At 44.1% G+C, this 21,530-nt stretch overlaps 1 pseudogene; it reads left to right on the plus strand.

Moving 5' to 3' along the window:
• The first annotated feature begins 3,906 nt into the window (after positions 1-3,906).
• LOC142098928 (methylcrotonoyl-CoA carboxylase beta chain, mitochondrial-like) lies at positions 3,907-20,879 on the plus strand (annotated as a pseudogene).
• The last annotated feature ends 651 nt before the right edge of the window (positions 20,880-21,530 follow it).

Here is a 21,530-nt window from a genome sequence, read left to right on the forward strand (position 1 = left end):
CATAAAACAGCTATTTATGTCCTTGCGCTTGGAGACAGCTATATACATAGAGGCTGAGTTTTGTGGTGGGGAGGTGGGTAATGTGTGTTATAGGAAGGGGGGGTTGTGAATACCAAATCAGTGCAATTGACTCTGCTGGAATGTAGCAGGGCGAGTAATGAAGATAAGATCTGACAAGACTGCTTTCATGTACTGTAGCAATATCCCAACCACCCGCTGTGAGTCTGACAGAAGAAGCTCCCTCTAAAATTCACAGCACTCACCCTGATTAATCCCCAGACTTCCTGCTGCGACTGAATACATTGAGCTAGGTATTCTGCTCTTTAATGTGAGATATATTCTGAATTTCTTTGAACCTTCCTAAAGGGAAGTGATACAGATAGCGCGTAACTAGCACAAAGTTTTGAAGTTTGGGAATGAAGTAGGACACAGATCCTGTCACCTACCTAAACTGTCCCCATTACCAGGGTTCCTACAAGGCTGACATAATGAGGGCAAGATAAAGATGCCTCTATATATATATATATATATATATATATATATATAAAAAAAAAGTTTCTATTAAAAATCTGGCTATGTTAAAAAAAGTCCCTAGGACAAGGAGGAGCTGAGCGATTAAGGACAACGACATGAAAACTGAGGTTTGTCAAATGTCAGCGTCGGTTTTAGTGTGACCTTAGGCAAGTCGCTTTGTCTCTCACCGGCCACAAACACCAAAAACTAGACCGTGAGCTGAATTGGAAAAGGCGAAATGTGCTGGAACATTCTCTGCATGGTAGGAAAACAATAAGTAAAATAAATAACACTAAATTCTTGGCTTGATAATACAGCAGACATCTGTTCCTACAAATGGCAGTGTAATCCGCAGAGTACAACTACTGAACTTGGTGAATGTTTTGCTCTGAACTACAGATTACACTGTGCCGGTGTGAACAGCAGATTCTTGCTGGCACTGGGATTAATTGCTTTGTTGCCCGCAGTACTTTCAGACAGTTTTTCATGCATCTTCCATTTGCAGTTAGAAGATTTTCTCTTCTGACATCAATCTTTTTTTTTCTTATTTTGCATCTCCTCTCTCGATTTTTAGTAACATAAGGGAAGACGGATGGAGAAGTGGAAGAAGAATGAGGCAGGAGTTCACTTTTTATACAGTCATATAGGTTTCATTTTCTGTAATAATTGTGACATGCAGTTCCTAGCATTAATATATAGTTATCAGATGGTGAATCTCTCTCCAGAAGCTTTTTAGTTTAGGACAGCTCCACCATAGGTGCGATAGGATGCACGGCGCCCTGCAATTTCTCCAGCCGAAGTATGCGAAAGAGGGATTGATGGCACGTAAACGGGAAGGACATAGATTCCAGCAATAGGGAATAGAAAGTAGAAATCGAGCCCAAAAAGGATGACCAGCACAAACAAAAATCGCACGGTGGCTCAGTGGTTAGCACTTCTGCCTCACAGCGCTGGGGTCATGAGTTGAATTCCCGTCCATGGCCTTATCTGTGTGGAGTTTGTATGTTCTCCCCGTGTTTGCGTGGGTTTCCTCCGGGTGCTCCGGTTTCCTCCCACACTCCAACAACATACTAGTAGGTTAATTGGCTGCTATCAAAATTGACCCTAGTCTGTGCCTGTATGTTAGGGAATTTAGACTGTAAGCTCCAATGGGGCAGGGACTGATGTGAGTGAGTTCTCTGTACAGCGCTGCGGAATCAGTGGCGCTATATAAATAAATGGTGATGATGATGATAATAGGGAAGGTTGGCAGGGAACTTGCGATTTGATCATCATCATCATCACTATTTATTTATATAGTGCCACTAATTCCGCAGCGCTGTACAGAGACCTTACTCACATCAGTCCCTGCCCCATTGGAGCTTACAGTCGAAATTCCCTAACATACAGACACTAGGGTCAATTTTGATAGCAGCCAATTGACCTACTAGTATGTTGTTGAAGTGTGGGAGGAAACCGGAGCACCTGGAGGAAACCCACGCAAACACAGGGAGAACATACAAACTCCTCACAGATAAGGCCATGGTCAGGAATTGAACACATGACCCCAGTGCTGTGAGGCAGAAGTGTTAACCACTGAGCCACCGTGCTGCCTATCTTTGAGATATATAAACGGCGTATCCCCGGATATAGACAGTTTGAAAGAGATTAAGCAATAGAGGTAAGACATTCATTATTACTCTGCCCAACCAGGAAATATATGGTTTGCGCAAAGATTACACGTCCTTCTTGACTGTGTCATCCACATAGCGAGCGAGTTTGTGCTCTTAGCAACCAGCTGCAATACCTGAGATATTTGGGTTTTTGCGGAATTTAAATGCCAGAAGTTCCTTAGCAAGGCCAAGATTACGGGTGACAGGGGGCAACGAAACCCTGCCTTGTACAAAAAAGTAGAGTAAAGTAGTGTATTCTGCTTGTCTGCTTCTCCCCTGTAACTACTCTGGAGCAGTGAATTCAGAAGGTCAAGGGTTGTGGAGTGCAACTGTAAGGGAAGGGCCTCTGTGTTAGAATAAATAATTTTATACCCCGATAGGTGATCACAAAGAGATAGAATCTTATATAAGTTTGTGAGCTCTGTGCACATTTACATCCATCTGGGAGGATAGACGCGTTTGTAATAAAGGGTGGCTACGACGTTCTTTAGGCTACGTCAGCAAGGGCTTGTTTGCTACTTTTAGCAACGCTTTAGTCATTTGAAGATTTATGTTTTTGCGCCACTGCGTCCTGGAGTGTGGACCTTATTTTTCAAGCCCGCACCCAGTATTTTATGCATGAGAAAGGATAATAGGCATTTATGTGTGTCGCCTTTAAAGTAATAGCGATACATATTGGAATCTTCTTTAGGGGCATATTTAACAATTGACGGTATTGCACTATCGTGCACTTACCGTGTAATTAGGTAATGGAAGTCTCAAATTGATATTTATGAAAGGTCCATCGGACTGTTCAATCTCGAAAACCAGTAATTTTCTCTGCACTTCGTTTTTGCTAGCAGTCACCATACAACAGAATGGTGACTGCTCGGGGCCGGCATTTAACAAGTTCCGAAAAAATATATTTTTCGGGAACTTGTCATGTTAATGTACGCCAGCTGATCCTAATTGAAGAAATCTAATGCTGTCAGCTCTGCTCCGAAGAGCAGAGCTGGACAGCGCATGTGTGGAGGGATCACATGATCCCTCCCTGTCACTCAGCGCTCTCTCTCTGCAACTATCGTTGCAGAGACAGAGAGGGGATCTGTGTGCGCATGTCCAGTTCTTGGAACTGGACATGCGCAATTGAAGAGTGAAGAGAAGACCCGAAGACAGCGCTTCCGAAGAGGGGGTAAGTATGATTTTTTTATCACTGAAACAGCAGTTTTTCGGAACCGCTGTTTCTGTGCAGGGCTGTACATAAATGTGAGAAGTAGTTCAATCCTTATCATTGCGATAAGGATTGAAAACTACTTTTCACTTTATGTGAATATTGATAAATGTGCCCCTTAGAATCTTAGAAATGACGATACATACAGGAAAATCTGTTCAGAGATGCGCATTATCCGCATGTGTGAATTAATTGCTCAGGGATCCAATTTGATTGCATTTAGTGAAGTGGAGGTTTACAATATCACCCATCCGCAACCAGGACAATTGTTTGGATTATGCACATTGCAGGAGGAGGGGGACTGATTTCTTCTGACCCCTGTTTTTTCTCTTACTGATTAGTTAAAAATAGACTTGTATTTTCTGACTGTCAGTAAATTTACTGACAGTTTACCCTATGCCTGCTTAATTGATAGCTAAATTCTGACACATTTGTTGCTCAGTGCGGCCATCTAGTGGCAGCAGCCAGTATTACAACAACAGGGAATTCCTTCTTCCTGTGTCGAATCTGTCAGCCTGAATCAGCAGCCGAGGAGAATGTGCTGCTGTGAACAGGTTACTGAGTGTCTGCCCTTGAGTGGGAGACTTTGCACAGTCTTGCAGCCATTGCCTCTGTAGGGCAGGATCATGGCAGCCCTGGGGTTACACAGACCCCTCCTGCAGGTCCTGGTGAGGTGCCAGCTTCCCCTCTGCAGCTCACACTGTGCCCAGCTCAGCACCCAGGCAGCAGGGCACAGGAGGGGCAGCCAGTCCTTCCCTGCCATCAGAAGGGACATCCTGCCCATCTATAGACATGTGTATGAGGCCAACAGCAGGAACAGTGACAGGTGCAGGGACAGGTGAGTTTCTGTCAATCACTTTTGTTTTGATGGAAGTTTGCAAAACTCTTGTTATTAACATTTATTTGTATAACCCTGGTCTGCCCAGCAGCTCTTTGCAATTGGGAACAAACACAGTCATAAAACAAGACATAGTACTAACAGCCAAGTAGGTAGGAGGATATAGTAATTTATTATCAATTATATGTATATTACACAGCGCTGCACAGAGAAAATGTATCATTCACATTATGGGGCAGATTCAATTAGCTGAGGAATCATCATCATCACCATTTATTTATATAGCGTCACTAGTTCCCCAGCGCTGTACAGAGAACTCACTCACATCAGTCCCTGCCCCATTGGGGCTTACATTCTAAATTCCTTAACACACACACACACACACACACACACACACACACACACACACACACACACACACACACACACACACACACAGACAGACAGACAGACTAGGGTCAATTTGTTAGCAGCCAATTAACCTACCAGTATGTTTTAGGAGTGTGGGCTGAAACCGGAGCACCCAGAGGAAACCCACGCAAACACGGGGAGAACATACAAACTCCACACAGATAAGGCCATGGTCGGGAATTGAACTCATGACCCCAGTGCTGTAAGGCAGAAGTGCTAACCACTGAGCCACCGTGCTGCCCGAATATCGCCGCTGCGCCTTTTTACCGTTTATACGGTAAAAAGTAAAGCTCACTTTTAGTCAATATGGGTTGCAAGCAAAAGTGAGCGTATATTTCACCCAAAAAAAAAATTGCAGCTACAGTCGCCATTGCAGGACACTATGCAGTGATTTGTTTATTTACAATTTAAGCTGCGCCCAGGAGTCCCTGTACTATTAGAGCTTACAGTCTAATTTTCCTACCACACACAGACAGCTGCTTTTTTCTTCAGAAGTCAATTAACCTATCAGTATGTTTTTTGACTGTGGGGGGGGAGACCGGATCATCCCAATGCAGATCACGGAAGAACATAAAAACTCCACACAGGGCACTGGTCGAAATCAAAGTCACGACCCCACTGCTATGAGGCAGCGATGCTAACCGCTATGCCACCACAGTGTGCAAACTTGATTTGTTTTAGGGAATTAGAAATGCCAGAAATAAAAAAAAGGATTATCCATTCACCCAATGTGCGACCAGTGGGTGCAAGTGAAAATGGGTACTCAGTCAGACAACTCCTGCTTCCCAGTTCACATGTACTAAGTTGGCAGATTTTTTTTCAGATGTGGAGGGCGCAAAATTCATTTAACCCAGAAAATTTTATAAAACGGCTTTGTCGTGGTAACTGCTTTTTTGAGAAGGCCGCGGCTTTTACAGAGAGCGGCAGTGACAGAGAGATACAGAAAGAGTAGACGTAAATAAATAAATAAAAGAAAACACCTTTTCCACACTTTTTAAATTGCTGGTTCTAGCAGGAGTTTTAGATTAAGAAGGGAATTCGGCATCCCACAGTCTGTAGTCTATAGCTTTGCTGAGGGACGAATGTCTATGATAGAGCATAAACTGTTTATATGGGAAGAAACCAACGACATACAAACTACATGCAAATACCGCCACAGGACTGCAGTGCTAAGCATTGTGTCGCTGTGCTGATTGTAGCTGCCACCACTAGGTGGCAGTGTGTAATTGTTTTGGGACCCCAAATATCAGTGTGCCATTGAACTGGGATCCCCATAAGAGGAGTTTTCTAGTAGAATGTATTGCATATCTGACAACCAGAATCCTGCAGGCTGTTTATCCCAAGCACTATACACTACAGACAACCGATCAAGTGTCCATAGTGGAATACTGCATTAACGTTGACCAGTATGCGAGATACATCGATTGCAGTCACATATTCGTAATGTGTTAACCAACATGGTATGATTAGCAACCCTTTGGGACACCTTCTCGGTCCGGTCTCGTAGTTGGTGCAACAAGAGACTTGAGTCCAAAAACATACTGGTAGGTTAATTGACTGCTATCAAAATTGACCCTTGTCTCTCCCTGTCTGTCTTCCTCTCTGTCTGTCTGTGTGAGTGTGTGTGTGTGTCTGTATTAGGGAATTTAGACTGTAAGCTCCAATGGGGCAGGGACTGATGTGAGTGAGTTCTCTGTACAGCGCTGCGGAATTAGTGGCGCTATATAAATACATGATGATGAGGATGAGTGGGGTTATATAGATAAACAAATCCTTAAACTTTATCTTGCCTGAGTATATTAAACATAAGCAACGCGTTTCATGACCAGAGCGGCAGAAGCTACATGCCTGAACTTGTTGTGTCACTGAGGCATGAAACATAAAGTAAGCCATGAGTTTTTCTTTTATAATAATAATAGTAATTAACTACACCCACCCAATTAGGAAGTGTCCTGACCTGTTTGAAGCATCCCCAATTATGCAATGCGTGTCGTTCTTTTGACTTCTCTCTCTTAATCATAGTACGCAAAGCCATTAATTTAATGTATTATATATGCTGCAAATCCAAAACATCATGTAGAGTAAGATAAATAGCAGATTTACGCAAGTATTTTATTTAAATTTTTTTCCCATGTGTGTCTGGTCTGAATGTTGCCGTGTACAGTCACCCCCTCCTAATATCTCAATAAATTGCACTTTGCCCCAGGAGTTTTCGTGTCTGTGACTCTGAATTAATGCAGCATCGTACAATAAAACGTGCGCGTTAAACAGGTTTATGATCTTTTATGTCAAATGAATGAAATTATTAAAGAAGTTACAGAGTGACAGATCTTCTCACCTCCTTAAAATTAAAATTGGCTCCGCAGCCCCGTTAACATTAAGTAAAATCCTTCAGCTGAGTTGCCTTAATATTTGGAAATTGTGACAACCGGAAGTGAGTCGTCACTATTGCAGTTATTAGTTATTTTATTTGAAGAACTAAAGGAAAACTGTATGAAAGGCGACTTATTCTGATATATTGTCATTTCTGGGCTTGTGTGATGTGTTGCAATGTTGTATTAAGAAATTACAAATAGATACAAACTTGTTTAATGTGTTTATTACAAATGTAAAAATAGTCCTTGGTGACAATGTCTTCTGTCCTTTATTGGCAATTATATAGCGTCAGCATTCTCCGTAACTCTTCAATGTTCCTCTTGTTTTCAAACCCCCCTTGCTGTTGTGGCTCTCGCCCTCTGCCCTCCCCCACTGCTGTTGTGGCTCTCGCCCTCTGCCCTCCCCCACTGCTGTTGTGGCTCTCGCCCTCTGCCCTCCCCCACTGCTGTTGTGGCTCTCGCCCTCTGCCCTCCCCCACTGCTGTTGTGGCTCTCGCCCTCTGCCCTCCCCCACTGCTGTTGTGGCTCTCGCCCTCTGCCCTCCCCCACTGCTGTTGTGGCTCTCGCCCTCTGCCCTCCCCCACTGCTGTTGTGGCTCTCGCCCTCTGCCCTCCCCCACTGCTGTTGTGGCTCTCGCCCTCTGCCCTCCCCCACTGCTGTTGTGGCTCTCGCCCTCTGCCCTCCCCCACTGCTGTTGTGACTCTCGCTCTCTGTCCCCCGCCCCACTGCTGTCGCTCACCCTCTGTCCCCCGCCCCACTGCTGTTGCTCGCCCTCTGTCCCCCGCCCCACTGCTGTTGCTCGCCCTCTGCCCTCCCCCACTGCTGTTGTGACTCTCGCCCTCTGTCCCCCGCCCCACTTCTGTCGCTCGCTCTCTGTCCCCCGCCCCACTGCTGTTGCTCGCCCTCTGTCCCTCGCCCCACTGCTGTCGCTCGCCCTCTGTCCCCCGCCCCACTGCTGTTGCTTGCCCTCTGTCCCCCGCCCCACTGCTGTTGCTTGCCCTCTGTCCCCAGCCCCACTGCTGTTGCTTGCCCTCTGTCCCCCGCCCCACTGCTGTCGCTTGCCCTCTGTCCCCCGCCCCACTTCTGTCGCTCGCTCTCTGTCCCCCGCCCCACTGCTGTCGCTCGCCCTCTGTCCCTCGCCCCACTGCTGTCGCTCGCTCTCTGTCCCCCGCCCCACTGCTGTTGCTTGCCCTCTGTCCCCCGCCCCACTTCTGTCGCTCGCTCTCTGTCCCCCGCCCCACTGCTGTTGCTCGCCCTCTGTCCCTCGCCCCACTGCTGTCGCTCGCCCTCTGTCCCCCGCCCCACTGCTGTCGCTCGCCCTCTGTCCCTCGCCCCACTGCTGTTGCTCGCTCTCTGTCCCCCGCCCCACTGCTGTTGCTTGCCCTCTGTCCCCCGCCCCACTGCTGTTGCTTGCCCTCTGTCCCCCGCCCCACTGCTGTCGCTCGCCCTCTGTCCCCCGCCCCACTGCTGTCGCTCGCCCTCTGTCCCTCGCCCCACTGCTGTCGCTCGCCCTCTGTCCCTCGCCCCACTGCTGTCGCTCGCCCTCTGTCCCTCGCCCCACTGCTGTCGCTCGCTCTCTGTCCCCTCCCCCACCCCGCCCCGCTGCTGTTGCTCGCCCTCTGTCCCTCGCCCCACTGCTGTTGCTCGCCCTCTGTCCCCCCCCCCACCCCGCCCCGCTGCTGTTGCTCGCATTCTGTTCCAAGCCCCTAACTGACCCTCACCCACTGTGGCCCAGCTTCATGTGAACCAGTTCCTTGAGGTGATTCTGGCCATGTCTCTGTTACTTGAAGCCAGGTGTTGGGCACTGCAGGAAAACATGAGGTTTACAATGTATCCATAGCTCTAAGAAGCTCAGTATTGCAGAGCTATGGACGGATAGAGCCCTCCAGCGGCGTGAGCAGACTCAAGGCTTCAGATAACCGGGTGGTTTCCATGGGTTGGGTGTCCACCCTATTTGCTATAATGTAGACAAACCCCTTCACTAGGAAATGAACCATTTAAATAATAAACTCATACAGCATCTTACTTGAATAATGTTTATCTATCACTTTTTGCTCATCTAAAAATTGGCAGCGTCTGTGTAAATATTATAAAGTAATTCTCCATGATGATCATCTTATTCCAGGTACATGGACTTACTGGACAAGGTGAAGTTGGGAGGGGGTGAGAATGCGGTCCTACGGCATACACAGAGGAACAAAAAGCTCCTGGTACGAGAGAGACTGAAAATGCTTCTGGATGATGAAGTCTTTCTAGAACTATCTCCGTTTGCCGGTCTCGGACTACCGTACGGCGATGTCCCCTCTGCTGGGTGTCTGGCCGGTATGTGACTCAATATACACATTCTTTATGGGGAAATTATAAAAGAATGCCCTATGACCAGAGGAGCTCTGAGAGAGGTTTTGTAGGCACCGCAATGGGTGCAGACCCTGCACTTATGTACTGTAGAGGCCTACTGAAAGGGGAAGTGTGCCCGCTTGTTATTGTCTCTGACAGAACCATATTTCCACTGTATAAGATTTTCTCTTTTCTTCTCTTTAAATAATAAATGAGATGAGCAGGTTTCCAAAATATAATATTTCTATAGTTTATTAAAAAGATATTATGCATAGATACAGCAATACTGGACGAAGCAGACATACGCCCAGGGTCTCAAATGCCAATTGACAATCTATATTTGATTAAGTCATTCTTTTATAATGTTACTCCTTATTTTAAAACACACCTTCCCCGCTTACATCGCTGCTGGCACTCTAAGGGCTAGATTTACTAAGCTGCGGGTTTGAGAAAGTGGGGATGTTGCCTATGGCAACCAATCAGATTCTAGCTGTCATTTTGTAGAAGGTACTAAATAAATGACAGCTAGAATCTGATTGGTTGCTATAGGCAACATCCCCACTTTTTCAAACCCGCAGCTTAGTAAATCTAGCCCTAAGTCTCTACCATTAAAGTGACAAGTTCTTGGAGGGCCTTTTGGAAGGGTCATCTTGACCTTATGTGGAGCCAATATTTCTTTGGCCTTATCCAGATATTGTGAAATGATGGCAAATTACCAAAAACATGTCTCTTGTTATGTAATATGTGTTTTTCCGTTCTCTTAAAAGCACAAACACAAAATTCGTTAAATATTACTTCGACACCACATGAAATGACCGTGGTGGAAGCAGACCCAGAATCCTGTAATACCTGCTGTGTATCTCTTGCAGTCATCGGGAGGATCGGGGGTGTTTGGTGCATGGTTATAGCCAACGATGCCACGGTAAAAGGGGGAACGGCGTATCCCATCACCGTGAAGAAGCAGCTGAGGGCTCAAGAGATCGCTATTCAGAACCGGCTGCCCACGGTGTACCTGGTGGACAGCGGAGGAGCCTTCCTTCCTCTTCAGGTACCACATCCAGCCCTATATCGCTCATGTACAATACTGAGGGTGTGAGGTGCCTACATCTATCTTATGTCTTGTATTTATAGGCTGAGCTGTTTCCTGACAGGGAACATGGCGGAAGGACGTTTTACAACGAAGCCGTAATGTCAGCGATGAAAATACCTCAGGTACAAGCAGTCTATAGGACAGGAATAAAGTAGGGACAAGTCTCATTAAATTTTATAGTATAATATATATGCTAGATGTAGTGTTGTATTATCCTTATGTGCAGGCTAGGAGCAGCCTGGATAAGCTGTATCTGTTAAATTTAGGGATCGAGCCATACCCCCATGGTGGCATGCTCCGCCCATTGCGATGTCACATCCCTGCCACTAGGCCACGCCTTCTGGCTGTTTTATTGTCAGAGGAGTTATTACACCGCGATAAGATTGACAGAGATCAGGGAGGAGGTTAAGACGATACACAGGAGAGAAGACCAGTAATGGCACTGATACTCAATACTGAGCTCTGCCAGTATTATAGACACTTATAAAAATATCCTGATCAAAAGGATCTTACTATGTTCGTGTCCCTTTAACTAAATCTTGAATGGAATCGTGGAATTGATACTTCTGAGGTGGAAGAAACTCCAGGGGGTAAATGTGGAGACGTTGCCTATAACAACCAATCAGGTTCTAGCTTTCATATTGTAGAATGTACTAAATAAATGATAACTAGAATCTGATTGGTTTTTCAAGCCCACCAGAAAACTATCAGCTTGATACATTTACCCCCGGCAGTCCATGTTGTAAGTGTTCAGACCGATCCTTTTATTAATCAGAACGTGATATAAAAGTATAATGAAATTAATAGTTTATTTGGACAGTCCTAATATCTACGGTGGCTCAGTATCATTAAATAGCAGTCTATAGGCCTCTGAAAACCTGTGTCTGCATATGTGTTACACGCAAGCATAGAACTTCATAGACTCCAGACTAACATAACAATTGTTAAGACAACATTTAGAAGAAACACCGTCTTGCACATTTATTCATATTTATCTGTCTGCTACTTTCCCTATGATGCCAGCTTTATTCTGAATCGAGGTTTATATTACAAGCGCGCAAGTTAATGATTATTATTACTAAATGTAATACCTATAATGCCAATATAAGAGATAGACTTTCTTTCCATTCTACAGTAATGAACGCAGGTATAAACGTAGGTAATGAACCCTATGAAATATATATGTATAAGTTTAAATATCCTGACCGGAATGGTTATTGTACATTGTCTGTAGACTTGCTGTGTGGAGAGTATTGTTCGGTGATCAGCCACATGGTGATTTTTCAGACCTGACTTTGCAGCCTCAGTATCAATCTTCTTTTCTGATATCCGTTATCACCCCGAGTGTGTGGTAACATCGCTAACGGATCGCTGTGTGATCCCACCGCTGGATCTGACCAGCTTGGCCACCGAATCAGGCTGAGCGACAGGTCCTGCTTTGTGGGTAGCCAGATTTAGAAATAGTCTGATATATACAGATTTTATATTTAGTAATCCTTTAATCAGCTGGTTCTTCTCTAGCTGTCAGTCTGACATGAATTGTTGTTCCAGAAGGTGAAGGTTACTAGTATAGACAATATTGGATGCCTATGGTTGACGTAGAAATGGATTGTAAAGGATAAATAAACAAAAAGGTTGTAGATCTTAGCCCCTCCTCCCGCGCCCTTCGACAACCAGAGATGTAATTGTGTAAATAAATTCACTATAAGATATATGAGCTAAGTTCCCCATACACAGGCATAAAGCACACATGCCGTTAGCTTAGACAACAATCCTCTATGCGCTAATAACTGTAACCATCAAGACAGTCATGTGACTGGCGCACGACCTCTGGCTATGCGTTGTTCTTACGGGTTATACAGGACCGGTATTCTCTGACGTTCTATAATATGTTGTCTGCGGAGCAGGTGGCCGTGGTGTGCGGCTCGTGTACAGCCGGGGGGGCTTACATTCCAACCATGGCAGAAGAGACGATCATGGTAGACAGGATCGGGACTATCTTCTTGGCCGGACCTCCGCTGGTTAAAGCTGCCACGGGAGAGGACGTCTCGGCGGAGGATCTCGGGGGAGCCAGGCTGCACTCCAAGTAAGAGAGTCTTGTACTCTGCAGTACTCGCGTAGTTGTCCTTATAGAGGTAGTGGTGGTGGGCCTAAACATATCACTGCCTGGAGCTTACAATGAAACGGGGCTCATCTCATCCCTTATGATGAATTTGAGGAACTGTGAGCAAGCTGACCAGACAGGGATAGTCAAATGTTCTGGGGGTACTTCCTGCTCCCAGGTCTGTGGTTGGTCAATGATGATTACCAAATTACAAGATCTGCCCCATTTGTCAACCTATAGGTCTTACTACCTCATAAAGAGCTGCTAGTATGGTCTTTATAAATAATATTCAGAAACTCGTTAAACTGAAGGTATCTTACAATTTTAGGCACACTTGGGGGAATGTTATATCAATATACACATCAGGGGGTAAATGTATCAAGCTGAGAGTATTTGGGTGGGTTTGAAAAACCAATCAGATTTTAGCTATCATTTATTTAGTACATCCTACAAAATGACAGCTAGAATCTGATTGGTTGCTATAGGCAACATCTCCACTTTTCAAACCCGCCGGAAAACTCTCAGCTTGATACATTTACCCCCAGATTTCTTCTATTTTAAACATATATCTAGATAAGTGATTTCTTTTATTAGATCAAACTAAATATTTTACAAAGTTTTCTTTTTGGTAATAAGTTGCTGCTATTTCTACCGACTAGCCATTGGCAATGTCATAGTACGTAAAACTGCTGTAGAAAGGGATAGTCACAAGGTGGCGCTGTCTGAACAGGTTTTGTGTCGCCTGTATAAACAAACACTGATATGCTCACAGTTATTATACCTTGTTCATTGTGTCCCCCGTTTCTGTCTAGAGTTAGCGGATGCGTCGATCACTTTGCGCCCACGGAATCGGATGCGTACAGCTGCGCCCGACTGATTATTTCCACCTTAAACTTTGACTCTCAGCCTGAAGACGGCGCAGAATTTGAAGATCCGGATTATGATACGCGGGAGTTAGAGGGTCTGGCACCGCGTGATTATAGCTGTACTCTGGATGTGAAGTTGGTGAGTCGATGTCTCCAAGCTTCCCTATACCCACAGACGTCTCCGTTCCCTTTATTTCCAGCTACTTTACACCTTCCTACACCTACATCTTCCCCTCTAACATTTATTCTGTTTCTATACTCAATCCTCTGACCCCTAAATCACTGTGTGACTGGATCATATCACTCACTAAGCGTTTTTTCCCATTACAATCTGGCCGTTGCCGCGTGCTGCCCTGCCCTGCTCTCTGCCGTTGCCGCGTGCTGCCCTGCCCTGCTCTCTGCCGTTGCCGCGTGCTGCCCTGCCCTGCTCTCTGCCGTTGCCGCGTGCTGCCCTGCCCTGCTCTCTGCCGTTGCCGCGTGCTGCCCTGCCCCGCTCTCTGCTGTTAGTAAATACTGGTTTGTGATGCTCTGTGCCACTCTATACTGTGCTGTGATGTCCTGTGTCTGTACATTTCACTTAGTGAATGTGTGTGTGGATTTCAATATACAACTGGGGCTAAGTAAGATATATGTTTTATAATGATATCTGTATATACACTGATGCATGCATATTTAGGGGGATTTATATTTAATTTATAGATCTGTAATTTGTAATTACTTATGAACTGGAAACGATTACTCTGTAAGCATAACATTTAGTAATGGATGATAATGTTGTATACTTACTAGTGACCTTTGTGTGGATTTATAGAATCTCGGTTATGTATTGATTAAAGTTCTCCGCAGATTCTCAGCCGTCTGGTAGATGGCAGTAAGTTCCTGGAATTCAAAGCTGACTACGGAACAACGCTGGTTACTGGCTTTTCCTTAATTGAAGGGTAAGTCCCAAATATTTTACTCATTATAACACAGTGCTTCTGGGTTTCTATGTTCCCTCCATGGCTGACATCCCAGGTGTAGTACACAAACACAGGGACATTTTAAAATGTGATTTTTTTTAAAAAAATATTTGAAATCATTTTTAATTTGTTGTAATAAACTACAGGTTGACTTCCATGGTCTTACATGTTATTATAGTTGCATTACCACCTCGATATTTTTTTTTTTCCCCACTAAGATGGCTCTTACTTCTAGCCCGAGCCCCTGGGGCTGCTATTTGCAGCAGTATTACCCAACACTCTGCAGGTTCTGTAATACAGAATCAGTTTAATTAACCTACTGTAGCTAGTGGCAGACAGGTTATGAGCAGGAGGACCAATCACAATCTCTCCATGAAATAGTGATGTAACATAAACTTGATCGTTTTCCCAAAGAATTAATAAATTCTTACTGATAGAACCCACTGAGGAAGCCACTAATCGGTGGTGAAACTTGTTTGCAACAGCACTTGCACAGTATACAACCATTACAACAGCCTGTACTACTTCTTTATTACCCCTTTTTGATCCCCCTTATCTAACTATTCATTTATTTTCTTTATTCTTTCTCACATTCATGTTCTTTCACTATTCTCTATTTCTCATTCAAGCAATTGAACAATACTGTGACCACACCACCTAAATGTAATTTAATTAACATATTTCATTATTTATTGTATTTATTTTGTTATCTCTTTCCATTTTTTTTTCTTATCTATATCTCATTAATTATTTTTCATTTCTAAAAATTATGCTCCTCATACACTTTTGTTCATTATCTAGACTGCTTTGGGACTTAAATAAAATTGAATCTGAATACATGATTAGAATGAGGAAGAAATTAATCGTACAGGGTCGTTTGCCGGATTGGAGTGTAATTTAAGGGGAGGTGGATTTGAGGGCGCCAAAGTTTGTTTGGTACAGGCTCTAATGATATAAGCCCGGTCCTGTCTGGAATGTATGCCTACGCAGTTAACATTCCAACATATTTCCCACCATGCCTGGTCAAATCCTAGCCAGTTGGATTTTGATTGAGTTTGGTGAATCCACACCTTACAGTGATTGGTCAGTTTGGCAGGATTGATATTATTAGTATGTGCGCTGCAGAACAGATATCAGTAAGGTTTTATATTTTCCCTCTTAGTAACTTGGTTGGAATTTTGGCAAGTAACGGAGTATTGACCCATGACGCCTCACTGAAGGGAAGCCATTTTGTACAGATCTGTAACCAGCGCAGTATACCTCTGTTGTTTTCTACAGAACACGACTTCTCAGGAATCCCTTCCTCCAATCCTCTCCAAGGTAAAGGTGCTTTTTACCAAAGGCAAAGAAAATAGTTTGCGCCTGCTTTTGGACCTTACTTAAAAGGAAACACTGAAAAACAAATACTGATTTATAACCCAAGACATTTTTAATGTTTAATCTCCCCCCTCATCCATCACTCTGAAATAATGGAGAGTAATGAAAGTACACAGAAGACTAAAATATTATATTTCTGAACTATTGGGTTTGCAGTCTCCTAGGTAACAGAAATGCTTTGCACGGATTACTGGATCTAAGCACAATGGGATTACCAGTGATGATGTTGCACGTTTGACGGACTATATGACACGCTCTCCTTAGCTCTCTGTTCCCTCTCATCGGCCACATTGTTTTTGGACTGCAAAAAAATTCAATAAAATAGATGTTTAAAAATAAAGCAAAAAAAAGTGACTTGGTGTAGAAGTTAATTACCAGTCCGACTGTCACTGAGATTTGTCCTGGCTGTACCCAGGATGGGAACACACCCAGGTGTTTGGTTGACTATTCCCAAGTCAGGTTCACTCATATGTTGCAGAGTCTTGGTGTACATGGAGAACTTTACCTATTCTGATTTTATTTGTACATATTTTACTTATTTGTTCACTAAACTTTCATCCCGAGTACCGTCAGATACTTTGGGAGATGTTTGTACCACAAATTCGGAATCTCCGTTCTAGAACAATAAGCTAATTCCGCTGCATTGTTTTTCAGGCAGAACAGATAACAAACAGATTGAAGGCTCAGGCGTCGATGATCGCTGCTGTAGCTTGCGCCTCGGTGCCCAAGATCACTTTGGTCGTTGGCGGCTGCCACGGAGGAGAGAGCTTTGCCATGGTACGCATCCTGATGGTATTGTACAGCTGGGAGGACAATGTTTTCAGGTACCAGCGACATTGATGAGGCACTTTGTAAGACACGTCATGAAGGTGCCTTTGTGATGTCGCTGATTCTAGGGGTAAAGACCAGAATTCCTCCTCTTGAATATTGGCGACTTATTTATAAATCGCTTTTTGTTACTATCATCATCATCATCCCCATTTATTTATATAGCGCCACTAATTCACACAGTATGCAACCATTACAACAGCCTGTACTACTTCTTTATTACCCCTTTTTGATCCCCTTATCTAACTATTCACTTATTTTTATTATTCTTTCTCGCATTCATTTACTTTCACTATTCTCTATTTCTCATTCAAGCAATTGAACAATATTGTGACCAAACCCACCTAAACGTAATATTAATGAACATATGTCACAATGGGTTTTTGAGGTATGTAAGCGTTCATTTTGCGTTATGGTTTATGTGCTACTTTTCAGGTGCTGCGGGCGATCGTTCGAGCCAAACTTCTTGTTCCTTTGGCCGAATGCGAGAACGGGTCTTGTGGCCGCGGACAGTATGTCCTGGAGCGATCAGATGAAAGAAGATTGGGGAGATGAGGCAGAATTCAGGACTCATGTAGACAGGTATGAAAATTACTGTGTTTGCAGATTTTCCTGTCCGGCTAAGGGACATAAATAATATAGTATGTAACATAGATGGCAAAGCAACTGTATCTGCCGTGTCTGAGAGTCCCCACACGGCCTGTGGACATCACTGGATAAACCACAAGTCATTGACTTGTTCATGGAATGTGAAAGTTGACGTTTTTCTCCTAAACTTAAGGCCTACAAATCAAGGAGTCAGGAAATCGCTTGTATCCGAGACATTACTTATTTTGGGATAATAACTAGAGGTTTCAATAGAAGCTCAAAAGAAAATAAATATTAGATCTGTCTGTATAACTCTTTGAATTACACATCATACATCATAGAGCTTTAAGTGGTTACCTTATCCTGAGAGGCGAGCCGATTATATTGATAAATGAAAGATGTGTCTGTCTGGATCAGGCATCGGACTGGAATCTGTCACTTGTAGAGTTAGTTGAATGTGTTTTAATAGTGGTTTTCAGACCGGTTTGTTGAATCAACTCTGAAGTTGGGTCAGAAAATCTACAATACTTTTCTGAATATTAGATTAAATCGAGCAAGTTCACCATAGTCAGACTGGTTGTAAGCTTAATTTCCATTTTTATGTAATGTTTTTAACAGTAAAAATACTATAAAACATAAACCTTTTAGGCAGCACTTTATAGTTGATCTTTTAATTGAAAACTTGTGAACTCCAAGGTTGAGCTACAAATTAAAACTGCAAATCTAAATCAATCGTACCATAGACAATTCAAGGCCCAAATGCGAACAAATCTCACAGCAGATGGAGAATCACTGGTCATCCACCTCTAGATGTAGATTTATTTTTTGCCGACACTCACTATATGGTAAAATAATAATTCCCGCATTAGGTTGCCTGAACAAGTGCATTTTCTGTATGTTTTAGTAATGAACTGTGTACAGCAATAGAGCACAAATATATATATATATATATATATTCTGGTAACTCTGTTTCTTAGACTGAAGGAGGAGAGTTCAGCGTTTTACTCGTCGCAAGACTCTGGATGACGGAGTGATTTTACCTCAAGACACCAGACATGTGAGTAACCTACATCTATTTAAAGAGATCCCATCACGTGCCCACTTTGGAGGCAGCCATTTTGGGGACTGAAATAATAGTCAAGACAAAATAGCTTATAATTTGATGTCATGTCGCTGGTTCCTAGCGTAGTGATTGGTTGTCTTCTCAGGGTGAGGTCGCTGGTTCCTAGCATAGTGATTGGTTGTCTTCTCAGGGTGAGGACGCTGGTTCCCAGCGTAGTGATTGGTTGTCTTCTCAGGGTGAGGTCGCTGGTTCCTAGCATAGTGATTGGTTGTCTTCTCAGGGTGAGGTCGCTGGTTCCTAGCGTAGTGATTGGTTGTCTTCTCAGGGTGAGGTCGCTGGTTCCCAGCGTAGTGATTTGTTGTCTTCTCAGGGTGAGGTCGCTGGTTCCTAGCATAGTGATTGGTTGTCTTCTCAGGGTGAGGTCGCTGGTTCCTAGCGTAGTGATTGGTTGTCTTCTCAGGGTGAGGTCGCTGGTTCCCAGCGTAGTGATTGGTTGTCTTCAGGGTGAGGTCGCTGGTTCCCAGCGTAGTGATTGGTTGTCTTCAGGGTGAGGTCGCTGGTTCCCAGCGTAGTGATTGGTTGTCTTCTCAGGGTGAGGTCGCTGGTTCCTAGCATAGTGATTGGTTGTCTTCTCAGGGTGAGGTCACTGGTTCCTAGCATAGTGATTGGTTGTCTTCTCAGGGTGAGGTCGCTGGTTCCCAGCGTAGTGATTGGTTGTCTTCAGGGTGAGGTCGCTGGTTCCCAGCGTAGTGATTGGTTGTCTTCTCAGGGTGAGGTCGCTGGTTCCTAGCATAGTGATTGGTTGTCTTCTCAGGGTGAGGTCGCTGGTTCCTAGCATAGTGATTGGTTGTCTTCTCAGGGTGAGGTCGCTGGTTCCCAGCGTAGTGATTGGTTGTCTTCAGGGTGAGGTCGCTGGTTCCCAGCGTAGTGATTGGTTGTCTTCTCAGGGTGAGGTCGCTGGTTCCTAGCATAGTGATTGGTTGTCTTCTCAGGGTGAGGTCGCTGGTTCCCAGCGTAGTGATTGGTTGTCTTCTCAGGGTGAGGTCGCTGGTTCCTAGCGTAGTGATTGGTTGTCTTCTCAGGGTGAGGTCGCTGGTTCCCAGCGTAGTGATTTGTTGTCTTCTCAGGGTGAGGTCGCTGGTTCCCAGCGTAGTGATTTGTTGTCTTCTCAGGGTGAGGTCGCTGGTTCCTAGCATAGTGATTGGTTGTCTTCTCAGGGTGAGGTCACTGGTTCCTAGCATAGTGATTGGTTGTCTTCTCAGGGTGAGGTCGCTGGTTCCCAGCGTAGTGATTGGTTGTCTTCTCAGGGTGAGGTCGCTGGTTCCTAGCATAGTGATTGGTTGTCTTCTCAGGGTGAGGTCGCTGGTTCCTAGCATAGTGATTGGTTGTCTTCTCAGGGTGAGGTCGCTGGTTCCCAGCGTAGTGATTGGTTGTCTTCAGGGTGAGGTCGCTGGTTCCCAGCGTAGTGATTGGTTGTCTTCTCAGGGTGAGGTCGCTGGTTCCTAGCATAGTGATTGGTTGTCTTCTCAGGGTGAGGTCGCTGGTTCCTAGCGTAGTGATTGGTTGTCTTCTCAGGGTGAGGTCGCTGGTTCCCAGCGTAGTGATTTGTTGTCTTCTCAGGGTGAGGTCGCTGGTTCCCAGCGTAGTGATTTGTTGTCTTCTCAGGGTGAGGTCGCTGGTTCCCAGCGTAGTGATTTGTTGTCTTCTCAGGGTGAGGTCGCTGGTTCCCAGCGTAGTGATTGGTTGTCTTCTCAGGGTGAGGTCGCTGGTTCCCAGCGTAGTGATTGGTTGTCTTCTCAGGGTGAGGTCGCTGGTTCCCAGCGTAGTGATTGGTTGTCTTCTCAGGGTGAGGTCGCTGGTTCCCAGCGTAGTGATTGGTTGTCTTCTCAGGGTGAGGTCGCTGGTTCCCAGCGTAGTGATTGGTTGTCTTCTCAGGGTGAGGTCGCTGGTTCCCAGCGTAGTGATTGGTTGTCTTCTCAGGGTGAGGTCGCTGGTTCCTAGCATAGTGATTGGTTGTCTTCTCAGGGTGAGGTCGCTGGTTCCTAGCATAGTGATTGGTTGTCTTCTCAGGGTGAGGTCGCTGGTTCCTAGCATAGTGATTGGTTGTCTTCAGGGTGAGGTCGCTGGTTCCTGGTGTATCATTCTGTATTCTCATGAATATTGGTTTAGCATAGAAAATGTCTGCCTCCAATGTGTACCCAGTAACAGATACAATTTAATTACATGGGTCGGATAGCAGAAATCTACACTCATATAACCACTCAGATGTTAGATTTTATTTATCTAGTACATGTCAGACTAATGTAAGAAAATGTGGCCAGTGCTGTTTGCACAGAATTATCAGACCAGCTGCTAAATGAGCATTGTGCAAATGGGAACTGCACCAACTGTAAGGAAGCATTGTTAGAGAATACGCACTTTATTTGTGTAAATGTTTAAATATATTTCATTGTGCTTTGTTTTTGTTTTTTTTGTCAGGTACTCGGCAAATGCTTGAGAATTATTAACCAACAAAAGTACGAAAGACCCTCTCTGCAGAGCTCCCCGATGCTGAGGATGTAAATTGTAAATCACAGAATATTTTTTAGAGTGTATATATTCTAATAAGTCAATAATATTGTGCCTTTCTCAGAATAATATGACACTATGAACAGTAATATTCAGTCAGCAGGAGATATGTGTGTATATATATATATATATATATATATATTAATGTATCTTTTGTATATTTCTGCCTTTTTCAGTGTCTTGAGCTGATGTATAAAAGGTTCTGTCATTTCTACAAAAGTATATATTGAACGGCTTTCATTGTATTGGAAGATAATTTATATAAATAAACATCGAAACCATAGTCTATGAAAACTCACATTTATATTGAATATAAGTAATATTACAGTTCGCTTCAGCCTGCAGTTTTAGTGAGGTCGGTATAACATCAAGTGTTTAATTCATGTTTGGATATTAGAGGTTCACCGTTAAAGTATCCTCTACCCTTTATCCTATAGACAAACAGAGATAGTTGACACTCGATTTAAACAGATCTGTGAAAGTTGAAGGGTGAAATATGAAAATTCCAGGTTAGTATTGTAAAGAGTTTAAAGAACGATGTGTATTTGTGTTTAGCACACAATTTTCATCCTGAAATGGTGGTTTGCGGACGCCGTGTGATACAGTGAGCTACAATGACCAGCAATCCCTGGGGGTAAATGTATTAACTTCCGATTTTTGCAAGTCGCCGCTATTCGGTGAGTTTGCAGTGAAAATTTAAAGCGGCAATGGCTTTAAAGACATTATTTTGCCTTTAAAGCCAATGGCCCTT

Source organism: Mixophyes fleayi, chromosome 8 (genome assembly GCF_038048845.1).
Source record: "Mixophyes fleayi isolate aMixFle1 chromosome 8, aMixFle1.hap1, whole genome shotgun sequence".
NCBI lineage: Eukaryota > Metazoa > Chordata > Amphibia > Anura > Limnodynastidae > Mixophyes > Mixophyes fleayi.